General features: G+C 36.5%; 1 protein-coding gene across 10 annotated transcripts in view; it reads left to right on the top strand.

The window, feature by feature from the left end:
• Ncoa2 (nuclear receptor coactivator 2) overlaps positions 1-14,622 on the top strand; it is a 255,599-nt gene that overhangs the window by 93,750 nt on the left and 147,227 nt on the right. For 9 of the 10 annotated variants that reach the window (XM_069990908.1, XM_069990907.1, XM_069990905.1 and 6 more), the window contains exon 2: positions 1,621-1,677. The exons of the other annotated variant lie outside the window; for it this stretch is intronic. The gene's annotated coding sequence lies outside the window, so the exon portion shown is untranslated. The remainder of the gene's footprint in view (positions 1-1,620; positions 1,678-14,622) is intronic. 10 annotated transcript variants of the gene reach the window in all.

Genomic DNA, 14,622 nt, shown 5'->3' with positions numbered 1-14,622 from the left:
TATTACTGAGTTACCTATCATACCAGCCATCACTTTTAGATGATCATACTTTGTAGAAACCTAATTATAATGCCTACTATCATTAAATGTTTCCAAGATGCTACAAAGATGGTATTATAGTACTAACTTTCCATAGGTGAATCCGTGATGTAGACAATAGGTCATATACCTAAGCTGATGGTAATAATAAGCTATTATTGTTACCATCACAGCAGTTTCTGTGTGATAAAACTAGAATGTGAAGGCCAGGTCTAAAGATGCTGGGCTCTTTCTGCTATTTCACTATGCCTTCTGACAGTGACCTATTTATAGCATAGTAAGACAGAGCATACTTTCTTAGCTTTTCCCCTTTAGTTTACTAAAGTCTATAGGACTCTTAGAAGAATTAATACTACTTTACAGTATAATCCTCCAAAACAAATTGTTACTGATTGATGTTATTCTAAGGGGTAAATAAACTTTCTTGGCTTATTGTCAAAAATATCCTTGGAAGCTAAATCTAGTAGTATTTATTTTCTCACATGCTACATAGTACCACTATTATAGCTGTCATTCAGTTTTTCTTCAATAGTAATAAATAATAAATGAATGCACAATAGTAGTAAATAGTAAACGAGGTGTCATAAGCATATATTTCCATCTTGTTTTTCACTGTGTATCTTGGAAAGAAACTTTGGAATGATTAGGTACAGGTTGGCTGAGGGTTCAGCCCTTCATGCAGATACAGACCTGAGGAAATGATGTATAGATTCCTTCCTCTCACTAAACATGTACACTTCTTCCATTTCTTATGCACCTTTCTTTTGCAAATTATTATGGTTGTAATAAGTAGTACATTCTTACTTCCATAAAGACTTTTCAAAAGTCAGTCATTTTGTTTGCTGCTTTAAAGTTACTACATAGATTATGGGGGGGGAGGGGGAGGCAGTCCTAGGGCTTGAACTCAAGGCCTGGGTGCTGTCCCTGAGCTCCTTTTGCTCAAGGTTAGCCCTCTACCATGTGAGCCACTATGCCACTTGGGCGTTTTCTGTGACTAGCTGGAGATAAGAATCCTTTCCTGCTTGGACTGGCTTCGAACTGATCCTCAGATCTCAGACTCCTGAGTAGCTAGGATTACAGGCATGAGTCACATATTTAGTGCTGAGCTATATAATTTTATTTAAGTACTTTAGGGCCTTTTAAAGGTCTCATATTTGGTAAACTATAAGTCATGTCAAATTAAGGTTGTTATGTAAATATTTCATTTATGTTATGAAGTATGGAAATGGGTAGTTAGAGCCTTTGCTGGTACTCAGCTTCTAGTCTGATAAGGAAAGCTAGTGATTAGACAAGTAGATGAGGTGTAGTCTAATGATGAGAACTCAAAATCTGTAACACCACAGAATTCAGTGAAATGTTACTCTGTACTTTTGCAGTGTCTTGCATAAATACAAATAATGAAGTAAGTCTATTCTTGATTTACTGTGAAACTTAATAGAGAGTTGTTATTAATGACTACTACTGTATATTGATGGCGATAAGCATGTGTTAGTCATAGACTAGTTGTAAAATTCATATCTATTCTAGAGAGTCCAGCAGGACACTGCAGAGTTTACTCATGCTTCTTTGTTTACATTGCAGATTTCTTTTGGATTTGGGCACACATTAATAGATCATCTGCACTGTGTACAGACACAGGTGAGTTAAAGTTTGCATTTAATATGTTAATATATTTAATATTAAGTAAAATTAAATATTTAAAGATTAATTGGATGCCAGTGGTTAACTCTTAGTCTTGGCTACTCAGGAACTGAGATCTGGGGGTTGTGGTTCAAAGTCAGCCCCAGGGGGAAAAAAGTCCCTGAGACTCTGTCTGCAAAATAAATCACAGAAACCAGGGCTGGATGTATGGCTGAAGTACTAGATAGGTAGCCATGAACAAGCAAGATAAATGAAAGGGTGAGATCCACAGTTCAATCACTAGGGCCAGCACATACATGAACATTAAAAATTATTGTATTATAGTTTAGAAAAGTAATGGGTAAATGAAAAAAAATGTCATTTGTCTACATTTCTCTTTTGTGATCCCCTCCCTTCCTCCCTCCCTCCCTCCTTCCCTTCTTCCCTCCCTACCTCCCTCCCTCCCTTCCTTCCTCCTTCCTTCCTTTGCCCTGGGGTTTGTATTCATGGCCTGGCCATTATCCCAGAACATTCATTCTGAAGGCTTGTCCCTACCACTTGAATCACAGCTCCACTTCTAGTTTTTTGGTAATTAAATGGAAATAAGAGTCTCATGGACTTTCCTGCCCAGGCTGGCTTGGAACCATGATGATCTTCTGATTCAGCCTCCTTAGTACATAGGATTATAGGTATGAACCTCCAGCCCTGCCTGTGATCATTTCTCATGAATATGTTGTTTACTGTGTATATCTCAAAAGAGTTTAAGTGATTGGATTATAATTTATTAAATTTTAATTTCCTAGCCTGGCAAAATGTTTACATTTGTTTAAAATATTTGAGTAATGGTTTTGTTCATTTGTTACTACCAAACTATCAAGCGTTGGGTGTGATGTTGATACCTGTAATGCCAGCTCCCACTGAGTGGATCACAAGTTTAAGGCCAAACTGTTTTTTTGCAGAGCAAGACCTTGTCAAAACACCAAGGGCTGGGAAGTACATCAGTTAGTAGAATGATTGTCTAGTTTTACAAGGTCCAGCATTTGAACCCCAGTAAGGGGCAGGGGGCAGGGCAAGAGGGGAGGAGAAGCATGAGAGTAAAGGCTATAGCTTTTGCCCTTAGTGGGCAAATGGATCAAGAAAATGTGCTATATATACACAGTGGAATTCTACAATTCCATCAGAAATAATGATATTGTACCATTCATTAGGAAATGGAAACACTGGAAAAAATAATGTTAAAGTAAGCCAGACCCAAAGAAACATAGGTTGCATGGTTTCCCTCATTTGTGGTAACTAGAATGTGCCTATAAATCTGTAAGTAAACATACTGGATGGTAAAAGAGAAAAAAATTACACTGGTACATGATAAATTGTCTGTAGGCATTTGCACAGTGAGATCAAAGGAGGATGTTCTTAGGAAAGGATCATATAGGCACAATAGCTATGTGCATCTGACCATATAAAATAATAAAACAAGAGGGTGTTTTTTACTTTTGTTGCTGTTTTTGTTTTCATTTCCTTTTTGCCTTGTTTGTTCATTTATCTTTGAGAGGGTAAGGAGGGCACAGAAATGGTGGGACAAAGGATGAACAAATGCAGCAGTGACACTCACTAAACCCTCTGTTGAAAATGAACTGTACAATTTGTGGGTAGGGACAGGAGGGACAAACGGAGAGAGCAAGGGAAGGCTGACATTGTTCAAAAGGAAATGTGTTCTTTATCTGACTTATGTAACCCTTCTGGATATCATCTTTACAATAACAATAATAAATTTAAAGGAAAGACTATAATTTTTGGCAGGCAATCTCACTCTTATTGAGTAGGTGTTGTAAAATGAAATGAGATAGCTTTTTTGGGTTCAACCAGTCTGATAGAGCTTCACAGTCACTTTTTAAAAACCATATAACCTAGATTTTTTTTTATCATAATGTTTATTAACACTCGGACATATCCTTATTTTTTTTTATAGCTGCCCTTCTGCCCCAGAAATGGGACAGAACAAACATCCTTACTTAGTCCTTAGGACAGTGCTTGCTTTAGAGTAAATACAAAACAAATGCCTGTTAATTAGTAGGCAATAAATATCAAGAATATAGTTATATTCAGAGTATTTCAAATCTGCATCTACATATACAAATTAGAAATAATTCCTTATAATTATTTCTAGATATGAAATTATATAGTATACTTAAGTCTCTTAGATGTTATGGAAAATTAGATGTGTTAGATATTATTCTAAGAAAACTAATCAGGTAAAATTTAAGACAGGTTTTTTATTTTACATTGTCACTGCCATGAGATGTTTCTTATCATCAAGCAACAAAAAAAAAATCCTGAATGTATGGTATCCTCTCACTTTGTTAGATCACTTTATTATCTTAGATATATTTTATAATATCTATATAGAAAATAAAGTAGATTTGAAGCTGAACATGTGTGGAACAAAAGCTCTTGGGAGGCTGAAGCAGGAAAATAACAAGCCTGGGCTACATTCTAAGCCTCAATTGTAAAGGAGCAAACTAACCAGGCCAACGTAGATTTTAAGTATATCCGATTTTAATCTCTGAAAACCACATAAATCACAAAATTTGCCCAGCGCCGGTGGCTCACGCCTGTCATCCTAGCTACACAGGAGGCTGAGAACTGAAGATCATGGTTCAAAGCCAGCCCGGGCAGGAAAGTCTGTGAGACTCCTATCTCCAATAAACCACTAGAAAACCAGAAGTGGCACTGTGACTCAAGCGGTAGAGCGCTTGCCTTGAGCTGAAGAGCTGAGGGACAGCGCCCAAGCCCAGAGTTCAAGCCCCACAACTGACAAAAAAAGCAAAACAAAACAAAAAAATTCTATTACCTCTTAATGGATAGAAAAACATAACTTAGTTTTCTGTTTTTAGATGGGAGGACTTTTTGGTTATTTTCTTGCCTTGAATATTAGTGTTTGAACTAGTTATCAAAGGTGGCTATAGACGTGTTGTAAGATATTGGTGGATATTCTTAGGTTCTTGCCTCTTGTTTGTTTTTTGTTCGTTTGTTTCTTCAAACATTTACCTGTCCTTCTACCACTGTGATTTTTCCATTTACAAAGAGAAACAAGTATGTATGACCTTTAGATTAAAAAATACATTCCCACTTTTGGGCATTTACCCAAATGATCACAAACAAGACCATACTAAAGCTACCAGCACAGCTATGTTTATTGCAGCATTATTTACCATAGCTAAGATATGGAACCACCCAGATGCCCCTCAGTAGATGAATGGATCAAGAAAATGTGGTATATATACACAATGGAATTCTGTGCCTCCATAAGAAAGAATGACATTGCCCCATTTGTTAGGAAATGGAAAGACTTGGAAAAAATTCTATTAAGTGAAGTAAGCCAAGCCCAAAGAAACATTCGTCCCATGGTTTCCCTTATTTGCAATATCTAGTATATGTATGAGTCAAACAGAAAAGGTCAGATAAGGTGATGTTAGGGAAATGAACCCTAAGATAAGTATTCAAATGTTTTTGCTTTTATGTAATTGTTTCTAACATATTTATAAGACGATTTCTTTGTTGCTTTGTATGTCCCTCCCCCATGGTATAACCCTGCTTTCACTGTATTTGATATTGGTATAATTTGTGGAGGGGAAGGGAAAAAACAAATCGTTTAAATAGGGATACAGGTGGACCCATTGCAACAATGAGATGTACAGATCGTTATGTTGAAAAACGAACTTTACAACTTTGGGGGGGGGCACATGGGAAGGGATAGAAGGGGAAACAAAGGAGGAGGCAACAATGCTTGATAAGAAATGTACTCATTATTTTGCCCATGTAATTGTAGCCCCTCTGTATGGTATTTTCACAATAATATATATATATATATATATATATATATATATATTAGGGATTATATTGTGTGTGTAGGTGTGTGCAGGCATAAGCGTGTATGTGCATGTATGTTGGCATGGGGGCTTGAACTCAAGGCCTAGATGCTGTCCCTAAGCTTTTTTGCTCAAGTCTGGCATTCTACCACTTGAGCCACAGATTCATATATGGCTTTTTGGTAGTTAATTAAGGATAAGAGTCTCAGGGACTTTTGTGCCCAGGCTGGCTTTGAGCCATGATCCTTGGATCTCAGCCTTCTGTAATATTTCTAGGAATACAAGAGTGAACAACCCTTGCCCTACCACCACATGTCTTTTACAAATACAAATTGCAGAGATTGGACTGATGATTCTAACAACAACTGTTATTTATTACTGTATTACTGTTCCAGGCATTATGAAAGTGCTTTTCAGATATCTTCAGCATAAGAGATAAGAAAATTGAAGCTCTGAAAGTTTAAGTGACTTTTCCAAGGTCATACCAAATAAGTGGCAGTTTGCTACTCCAAGACCTTAATCTTAACCACTGAGCTCCATTCTGCCTAAATAGCCCTGATTACAGGCATATATGTGGCAGTAAGTATAATACACAAAAATCACAGACATATTTGAAGAGTTCAAAATTAATTAAAATCATACATTATTTTATTTATATTTCTCTTGCATTTAGCCTTTTCACTTTTTCTAACATTTCACCTTTGTTTCAAATGGAAAAAATAAGGACTAAGAATGTTGTTGAGTGGCAGAGCTGCTTGCATAATAAGCTCTGGGTTTGATCCCCAGCACTGAAGAGCAAAACAAGCATGATTGATTATTTGGAATTTAATGACTACCTTGATGTAAGTTCTACTCTGGGGCTTTCATGGCAAAGTCAATTTTGGGGGACCAGTGATACAGATAAATTCATTTGTATTCCTTTTTCTATTGTAAACATGATCTGTTATGAATTGGTATTCTTTCTCTCCTGTAGTATTAGAAATTTTAGGTTACAGGTAACATCTGTGATTCATTGGTTAAATTGCCTTTCCTGTAAAGCTATGAAATATTTCTTTGTATATGTTTAAATATATATGTGTATATATTTGAGGGCTGAGAATATAGTTTAGCGGTTGTGCAAATCTCTGGATTTGATTCCCAGCATCACACATATTTACATTTGTATGTGTATAATATATACACATGCATATATGAGGTATAGTGACTATAGAATTACTTTAGACCCATTTTATTAAAAGATGTGATTCTATTTCTGGATTTTTAAAAAAATGATCTAAAAAATGGCCTGCTATAGCCTTCAGGATAGAATACAGTTGATTTACATAGGACTTTTGCTTTTCTTATTTAGCAATATTTCAAGTTTGAGTAGGACAATAACCTATGGACAAAATAGTCTTGAAGACAACTTTGCTGTGAATATGCCTTAAAATTTTTGGTTGAAAACATGGTTAATTATATATCCTTAGACTTTCTAAAAGGAGTGTAGCTATGGATGTAAATGCAAATTCTAGGTTTGAATGTAGGAAAAGAAATTCTGTGGGATAAAAAAGACAAAGTTTGTTTAATAGAACAAACTGAATTTTAATCTATTGCTGGGTCAGTATTTTTCATTCTAGTTTCACATTTTAAGCATTTTTGAAGTTAGCCAATAAAATTTACTTAGCATTGATGAAACAGGAGCAAGAGCTAGCTAAATGTGCTTGACAATGTAATTTTCAGATGTGGCTTTCAGTTTGGAAAATTGAACTCACTATTGATTCAATATAGACTTTGGACTTATTTGTAAGTTTATTTTCTCTATACTGTAAGATTTGAGGTAGAAGGGCAGGGTGGTAAGCATGGACAGGATAAGAATTGTTCATACCTACTAGATATACCCAAAGTCTTCAATAAATAACACATGGAAGGAATTCTGTACTATATAATAACTCATAGTATATAGTTCATGGAGGTAGTAAGATATTTGGCTGTAAGATACTAGATATTAATTGCTAAAAATCATATTAAGGGATGAAATTTTGTCAAATTTAGTTCATAAATTTAGACAAATTTTATCTAATTTTAAGTAACTTTTGCCATATTGGGTAGATACGATTGAAAGTATACCTAATGAATATTCATTGACTTTTGAATTTCTTTTTGCTTAGAGATGTGTGATTTGTGACACTGGTGGGATTTTTTTTTTTTTTTTTGGCCAGTCCTGGGGCTTGAATTCAGGGATGGGCACTGTCCCTGATCTATTGTTCAAGGCTAGCACTCTACCACTTGAGCCACAGCACCATTTCTGGCTTTTTCTGTTTATGTGGTACTGAAGAATTGAACCCAAGCTTCATGCATACTAGGCAAGCACTCTACCACTAAGCCACCTTCCCAGCCTAGACACTGATTTTGTTTGAGGAGGTATGTGCTGGGGTTTGATCTCATTGCCTCATACATGCCTCCACCTCTGCAGCAATGCCTACAGCCCTTCTTTATTTTTTGTTAATATTTCAGGTAAGCATCATATGATTTTCACTCAGGCTTTTTTTTTTTTTTTTACCCCTCTCGGGTCTGGTCGTGGGGTCTGAACTCTGGGCCTGGGCGCTGTCCCTCAGCTCTTCAGCTCAAGGCTAGCGCTCTACCACTTGAGCCACAGCGCCACTTCCGGCTTTTTTCATTTTGCTTATGTGGTGCTGAGGAATGGAACCCACGGCCTCATGCATGCAAGGCAAGTGCTCTGCCACTGAGTCCCCTTCCCAGCCCCTCACTCAGGCTTTTGTTGTGGATTGTGATCCTCCTCTTTTCACTTGCTGTGTATTTGGATTACAGAAATGCCTCATCATACCCAACTAGACACTTGATTTTTATTGAGATGTATAAATTCACATGAAAACAATTTACTTGCCTTGAGTACAATTAACAAGCTTGGAACTCTACTGTAAATTAGTATTACTAGCTAAATTAAAATTTAGGTTGATTGAATATATATCTTTTGTTTAGGTAAAATCTACCTGTGTTTAATTGCATCATTGCTTTCGTGGTATTTTCTCAAATGTCCAAATATGGTAGACACTGTGATCTAGAAAATAAGGTTTTGACAGTTGACAAAAACCTTTAGTCATTGAAGTATTTATAACCCCAGTCTCACAGAGTGCTCTTTTTCACAGTGAGCATGTAAGACATGCTGAACTCAGGACAATATTGGCTCACTGTTAAATTTCTGTTACCCTCCTATGCACTTTATTAACAACAAACCTGCAGTAGGAAACTGACTGACAGGCTGGTTTTTAACACTTTTCTTTAACTGTTTCCTTCTTCTTTTCTCTCTTTTCATTCAATACCATAATCCTTTTTTGTCTGTTCCTGTTCCTTTTCTCCTAAGCGGTCCCTTGACCAGCATGCCTCCTTCCTTCCAGAGATAGTCATTACTTGTATTGTGCAAGACTAGATGTCGTGGGAAATACAGAGAATGATCACAAAAAATTATTAGACAGGACAGGATTATCAGTGCTGGTTTAGCTTTGTATTTTCTTATGTAATAGTTTCAGATTGATTTTTAGTTTCTCTAATTTCTTTCTTTTGTGAAATTAGGGACTGAGTAATAAGCATGTACTCTGTCACTGAAATATACCCTCAGCCCTGATTTTTTAAATATGTTTTATTGTTAAGATGTTGTTCAGAGGAGTTAGCATTTCATAAGTTGGGTAATGAGTATGTTTCTTTTTTTGGACAGTGTCACCCTTTCCTTTGCTTTTCTCCAGTTTCCCTCTCCCCTCCCTGCCCACAAATTACATAGGTCATTTCCAGCATACTGAATAGTGGAATTGCATTTGTTTACCCTCCTTCCCTCCCTTTCTTATACTCCAACTATACCTTCCTAAAAGGGTGGTGGGAGGGGATGGAAGAACCTCAAAGCCAAAACAAACATTATTACCACCACCACCACCAACAACAACAAAACACATTTCCAATTTCTGGAGTTCTTTTGATAAATAGTATATTAAATGTTAAGTGATACCTTGGCATAAAAAAAAAAAAAGAAGTGACACCTTTGAGTTCCTTCCCATATCCTCCTTTAGTCTGACTGTGTGAATGCCTAGAGTCCTGTATAAATTGCCATGGGTTTTTTGTTGTTGTTAAGAAAAAACTAGGCTTTGATTTCTGAATCATATGTCTAATCCTATCTGAATTCTTAATGTATCCTGAGAGTAAAGGTGAAAGCAACAATAGAACAAGGTGCTTGACTGTCACAGTGTTTGTTTACTTAGAGTTGACGGTGCTTCCAAAGAATACCTTAAGCTGGAGGTTTGATGCTTAGTGAGATTGAGCCAGGAAGAGCCTCAGAGCCCTAGGGTCTAGAAAAGTGTCTTTGTTGCTAGCTTTGAGCTGGCAAACTGAGGGATGGCACCCAGGCCCAGTGTTCAGGCCCCATGACTGACAAAAAAAAAGAAAAAAAAAAAAAGAAAGCAAAGTAGCTTTGTTATTTTGATGTGGATAGAAAGCAGCATGGTATCTGTAAGCATGACACTTTGCTGAAAATGTGAGAGCACCTGATTTTTCCATTTACTCTACAAAGAACAAAAGGATCCTTGCCAACAGCCATCCCCAAAAGGATTAGTAAATTTCAAAATAAAGTTTTAAGCTGACTTCTAAGTATAGGTAAGGATATGATCAGGTTTAACATTTGTAAACTCTTCCTTTCCTTCTCTAGTGAGGTTTACTGGCACATATTATATGTTTACTAGTAAAAACAAATGTCTCTAAAGTGTATAAATTGCAGTTTAAACTATAAATGAAAATCAGCCATTGATTAATAAAGGAAAATGCAGGTTGTAGAAATACTAAGCTGTTCTGTGGCTACAAATGAGGTTACATTGATAATGCAGTCAATAGGATATATCTTCGTTTTTCTGTTAACTTGGTTATTTTATTTAAAAGATGGAAAAAGAATCTGGTCCATTTTTTTTCCATACTTCTCTTTAAAATTAACTTTAGCTGGGTAATGGTGGCTCAAACCTGTAATCCTAGCTACTCAGGAGGATGAGATCTGAGGATTGTGGTTCAAAGCCAAACTGAGCAGAAAAGTCTGTCAGACTCTTAATTAACCACCCAGAAGCCAGAAGTGAAGCTGTGACTCAAGTGATAGAGTACTATCCTTGATCAAAAAAGCTCAATAGGCAGTGCCAAGGCCCTGAGTTTAAGCCCCAAGATTAGTGCATAAATAAATAAGCAAACAAAAACAAACTTTAGAAAGTTGTACTCAGTGACAAAATGTTAAAAAATTTTTCTTAGAATTCTCACAATTGGAACCTGCAAAAAACCTTTCACACAGAGGGAAGGGAATCTCCGAAATCTTTTGTTAGTTTACATTCAAGGCTTAATCCATGAAGAAGAGTTTTCTATTTCATTTAAATTATATTTTCAGATTATATAATGATGTCTTAAACATAACCTTTTACATTTTATAAAATGTGAAAAAAAAATCAAGCCATGCCCTCAGGTTTCTTCATGTTTTTTTGTTTTGTTTTGTTTGTTTTTATTTTGTGATATACAAGAAAATGATAGCTGCTCTATAGAATGGGTGCTTAGTGGTTTGGGCAGCTTGTGAGTTGTTACATAATCAGCAGTATTCATCCTGAACACAGAAAGAAAGAGTATAATTGCTTACTCTTTAGAATTTATGTATTTACAGCTGCCGTTTTTTCCTATTTTCATTTTAAGCAATTTAAGAGCATTTGCACAATAAATTTATAATTTAATCAATGCTGTAAAATATGCCTCCATTGTTTTAATAATTCAAGCTATTTCTTAAATCACTGGTTAAATCTAGTGTTAAAATTTGATTGGATCTTTTTGTAGTAACTCAGGGTTATTGAAAAGTCTTTTGAAAAGTTCGTTTCATACGCCTTCTAATAAAGGATTGGCCACATTCTTTTAAAACAAAGTATGTAAATGCTTGTTACTAACTAGAATTTAAAGCTTATGAGTAAATTGTACATGATGTATTGTCCATTTGAAGATGCCTCAGTTGAAGCCTAAGAGCTACAAAGTGACCAGTGGTAGGTAGTACCCCTGTGCAAGCCATCAGTTGCAGGTGGCTGCTTATGAAAAGTAGGAAAGGTCCATGTTGTTTGAACAAAAGATGAAATATCTCTACCTTGAGACCCTACCTTGAAATTTTGACACCAACTTTGGTCTTAACTATGCTTCCTATTCTGATCTACCTCCCTTATGCCCTAAGACATCTGTTCTTATTGCTAGCATTTGTTACATTAAAAGAATTCACACAGAGCACTAAAAACAACACAGAAAAATTTTTGTACTGAAGATACAGCTCAGTGGATGAGCACCTTATTAGCATGTGCAAGAGCCTAGTTTGGTTCCATGCACTGAAAAAAATTGAAAGTTTAATTGGTTGCTGGCCAAGTGCAATGGCTTTTGTCTACAACTAGGTCTCTAGAAGCAGATATGAGAAGAACTGAAGTTCAAGGTTTGACCAGACAAAAAGTTAGCAAGACCTTCCATCTCAACAATTAAGGCAGGGATATTGGTCCCATCTATAATCCCAGAAATTTAAGATGCATTGATAGGAGATAGTGGTCAAGGAAAATATAAGGCTATATCTGAAAATAACTAAAGCAGAAAAAGGATTGATGATATGACTCGTGGTAGATTGTCTTCTTAGCAAGCATAAAGCCCTTAGTTCAAACTCCAGTATTGCCAAATAAAATAAAATTGGGCTAGATGCTGGTGGCTCTTACCTATAAATATTTGCTACTCAGGAGGCTGAGTTCTGAGAATTGCAGTTGAACGCTATCCCTGAACAGGAAAGTCTTGAGACTCTTATCTCCAATTAACCACTGAAAAAACAGAAATGGAGCTGTGATCATTCTCCTATGTCTCATCTCAATTCTTGAACACCTCAGTAGCATTTCCTTCTTTAGCTCCTCCTGTTGCAGGTCCTTCAGTGTAGTCAGCCTTGACCTCTCCTAACTTCTCTCTTTTTTTTTTTTTTTTTTTTTTGGGTCCGGTCGTGGAGCCTGAACTCTGGGCCTGGGCGCTGTCCCTCAGCTCTTCAGCTCAAGGCTAGCACTCTACCACTTGAGCCACAGCGCCACTTCCGGCTCTTTTTTTTCTTATGTGGTGCTGAGGAATTGAACCCAGGGCCTCAGGCATGCAAGGCAAGCGCTCTACCACTAAGCCACCTTCCCAGCCCTCTCTTAACTTCTCTTGTTTTCTCTCTCTCACATTTCCTCCTTTTTTTCTTTCCTTCTTCCTTTCATTTCTCTTTCCTTTTCTTTATTTCTTGTTTCAACTTATCCTGAAAGAAGGCTGAGACAGACTTCTTCCCAAATAATCTGAGAGTAGCAGCAGAAATCTTTGAAAACCCAAATATTTATGCATGACTTTAATCACTTATGAAAGACTCTGCCTAAGTTAGCCTCCAGTGAACTGATAGGCAGGCTGGGAGCAGATGAAAGGGCGATGAGCTGGGGTGGCCTACCAGAAGTAGTCTTTCCTTCTGAGACCTCTAAAAATAGATGACCCTCAAGAGAGCTGATGGCCTTCAAAGTGATGGCCTACACCTAGAACATCAACTTTCTGGGTCTTCAACTTATACTATGTTAACTGAATGATTTTACTGAGTTTTCTTTTAATAAATACTTCCTTTGGGATTCCTTTCTTATTCTGTTTGTTTACACCCTGTTATGGCTCATTTTAGGAAGTAAAGAGAAATAAAGCATATTTGCACCTAACTAGGACTTGTAACAGATTTTCATTGGGGAGCATAGTCTAGAGATGCCAAAGGTGTGACTATATAAAAAGGTATGAAAAGCAGTTTGTCACTTGTAGACTCTAGCAAATGTATCCTGTGGCCTTTTTCATCAACTTTCTAACGTCTCCTGCAGTTGTTATGACATGTGGCCATTGTTGGCAGTCATCTTGGAGAGAGAGAGGGAGAGGGAGAGGGAGAGAGAGCGAGAGCAGTTCTTAGAACTCTTCAAGCAGAGGAGTGCTCCGGCATGTTTTTGTTTCTAAATTTGTTATCAGCCACCAGTCAGATGAGCACATATTATCACTGACATTTTTCCAGAAAATATGATTTGAGCAGTGTAGTATTTCCATTTTATGTATTTGCTAGGTTGACAACACAAAGACTTTTAATATCTCTTTTACTGATTGTGTTCCTAGTTGCTATAGTAAATGAAAAGTTCATCCTGGGTCCTCAGATCTTTATGTCTTACATTAGGAAAGTAACAGGTGAACCAAACCTGGAAGGTTACTAGATCAGTACCAGACAGGTAGCTGTAGATCTTATACAAGTTGTGGTGGGATTTGTTTTTGTTTTTGTTTTTGTTTTGCCTACCTTTAGTGACCAAACCTGAAAGACTGTTGTCAGAAAAACTACTGTGACCGAACTTCATCTAAAAATTCATCAGTGACCATTTCAAATGACTCATTTTGTTAGTACAAATAAACATGTCTGCTTTGAGGGTAAAGGAGAAAGGATGATGTAATTTAACTAGTCTGTCCCTAAGAACTACTCAGATATCTGTGGCATAGGTTACATTCCCCACTAGTTTTTTGTCTTTTGCTCAGAATACCAATGGGCAGCTTCCTCAGTTTTGTGGGTAAACTGTGTTAGAAAGACCTCATTAGTGTCATTTGGCCATAGATTGCATAGATTGTGATCATTCAAGGAAAAGCTCTGGATCTTGAGTTAGTCAACACAGAGTCCTAGAGTTCAGGCTCTGCTTTTCTACAGTTTCATTACATAGCCTGTATTTGATATTAGTCTGAAAATATCTTCACTAATCTTTGCAATCAATCTGCAAACATCTAGCCGAATATGAAGAATTTTGATTAACATGAACCCTTTATTGAGATGCTCCATTAAATAGTATTTGCATTGCTATTCAGTAGAAGTTCATGAAACAAAGTTATAAAACAATGCAGGCATATATTCAATCAAGTAATTTTCTAGGATTGGGAGTCATTTTGTAGTTTTTCTGTCCCTTCTAGCAGCTCAACATTTTGGTAGCAGATATTCAGAATGATAGTCCTAATGACTACAAGTCATAAAGGTAAAATTATCTTTAGATTGTTGTATTTA

This window comes from Dipodomys merriami, unplaced genomic scaffold (assembly GCF_024711535.1).
Source record: "Dipodomys merriami isolate MVZ:Mamm:240054 unplaced genomic scaffold, mDipMer1.0.p SCAF_4, whole genome shotgun sequence".
NCBI classification, from domain to species: Eukaryota; Metazoa; Chordata; class Mammalia; order Rodentia; family Heteromyidae; genus Dipodomys; species Dipodomys merriami.
The sequence above is the reverse complement of the archived record's forward strand: the minus strand, read 5'-3'. Positions and strand labels throughout refer to the sequence as shown.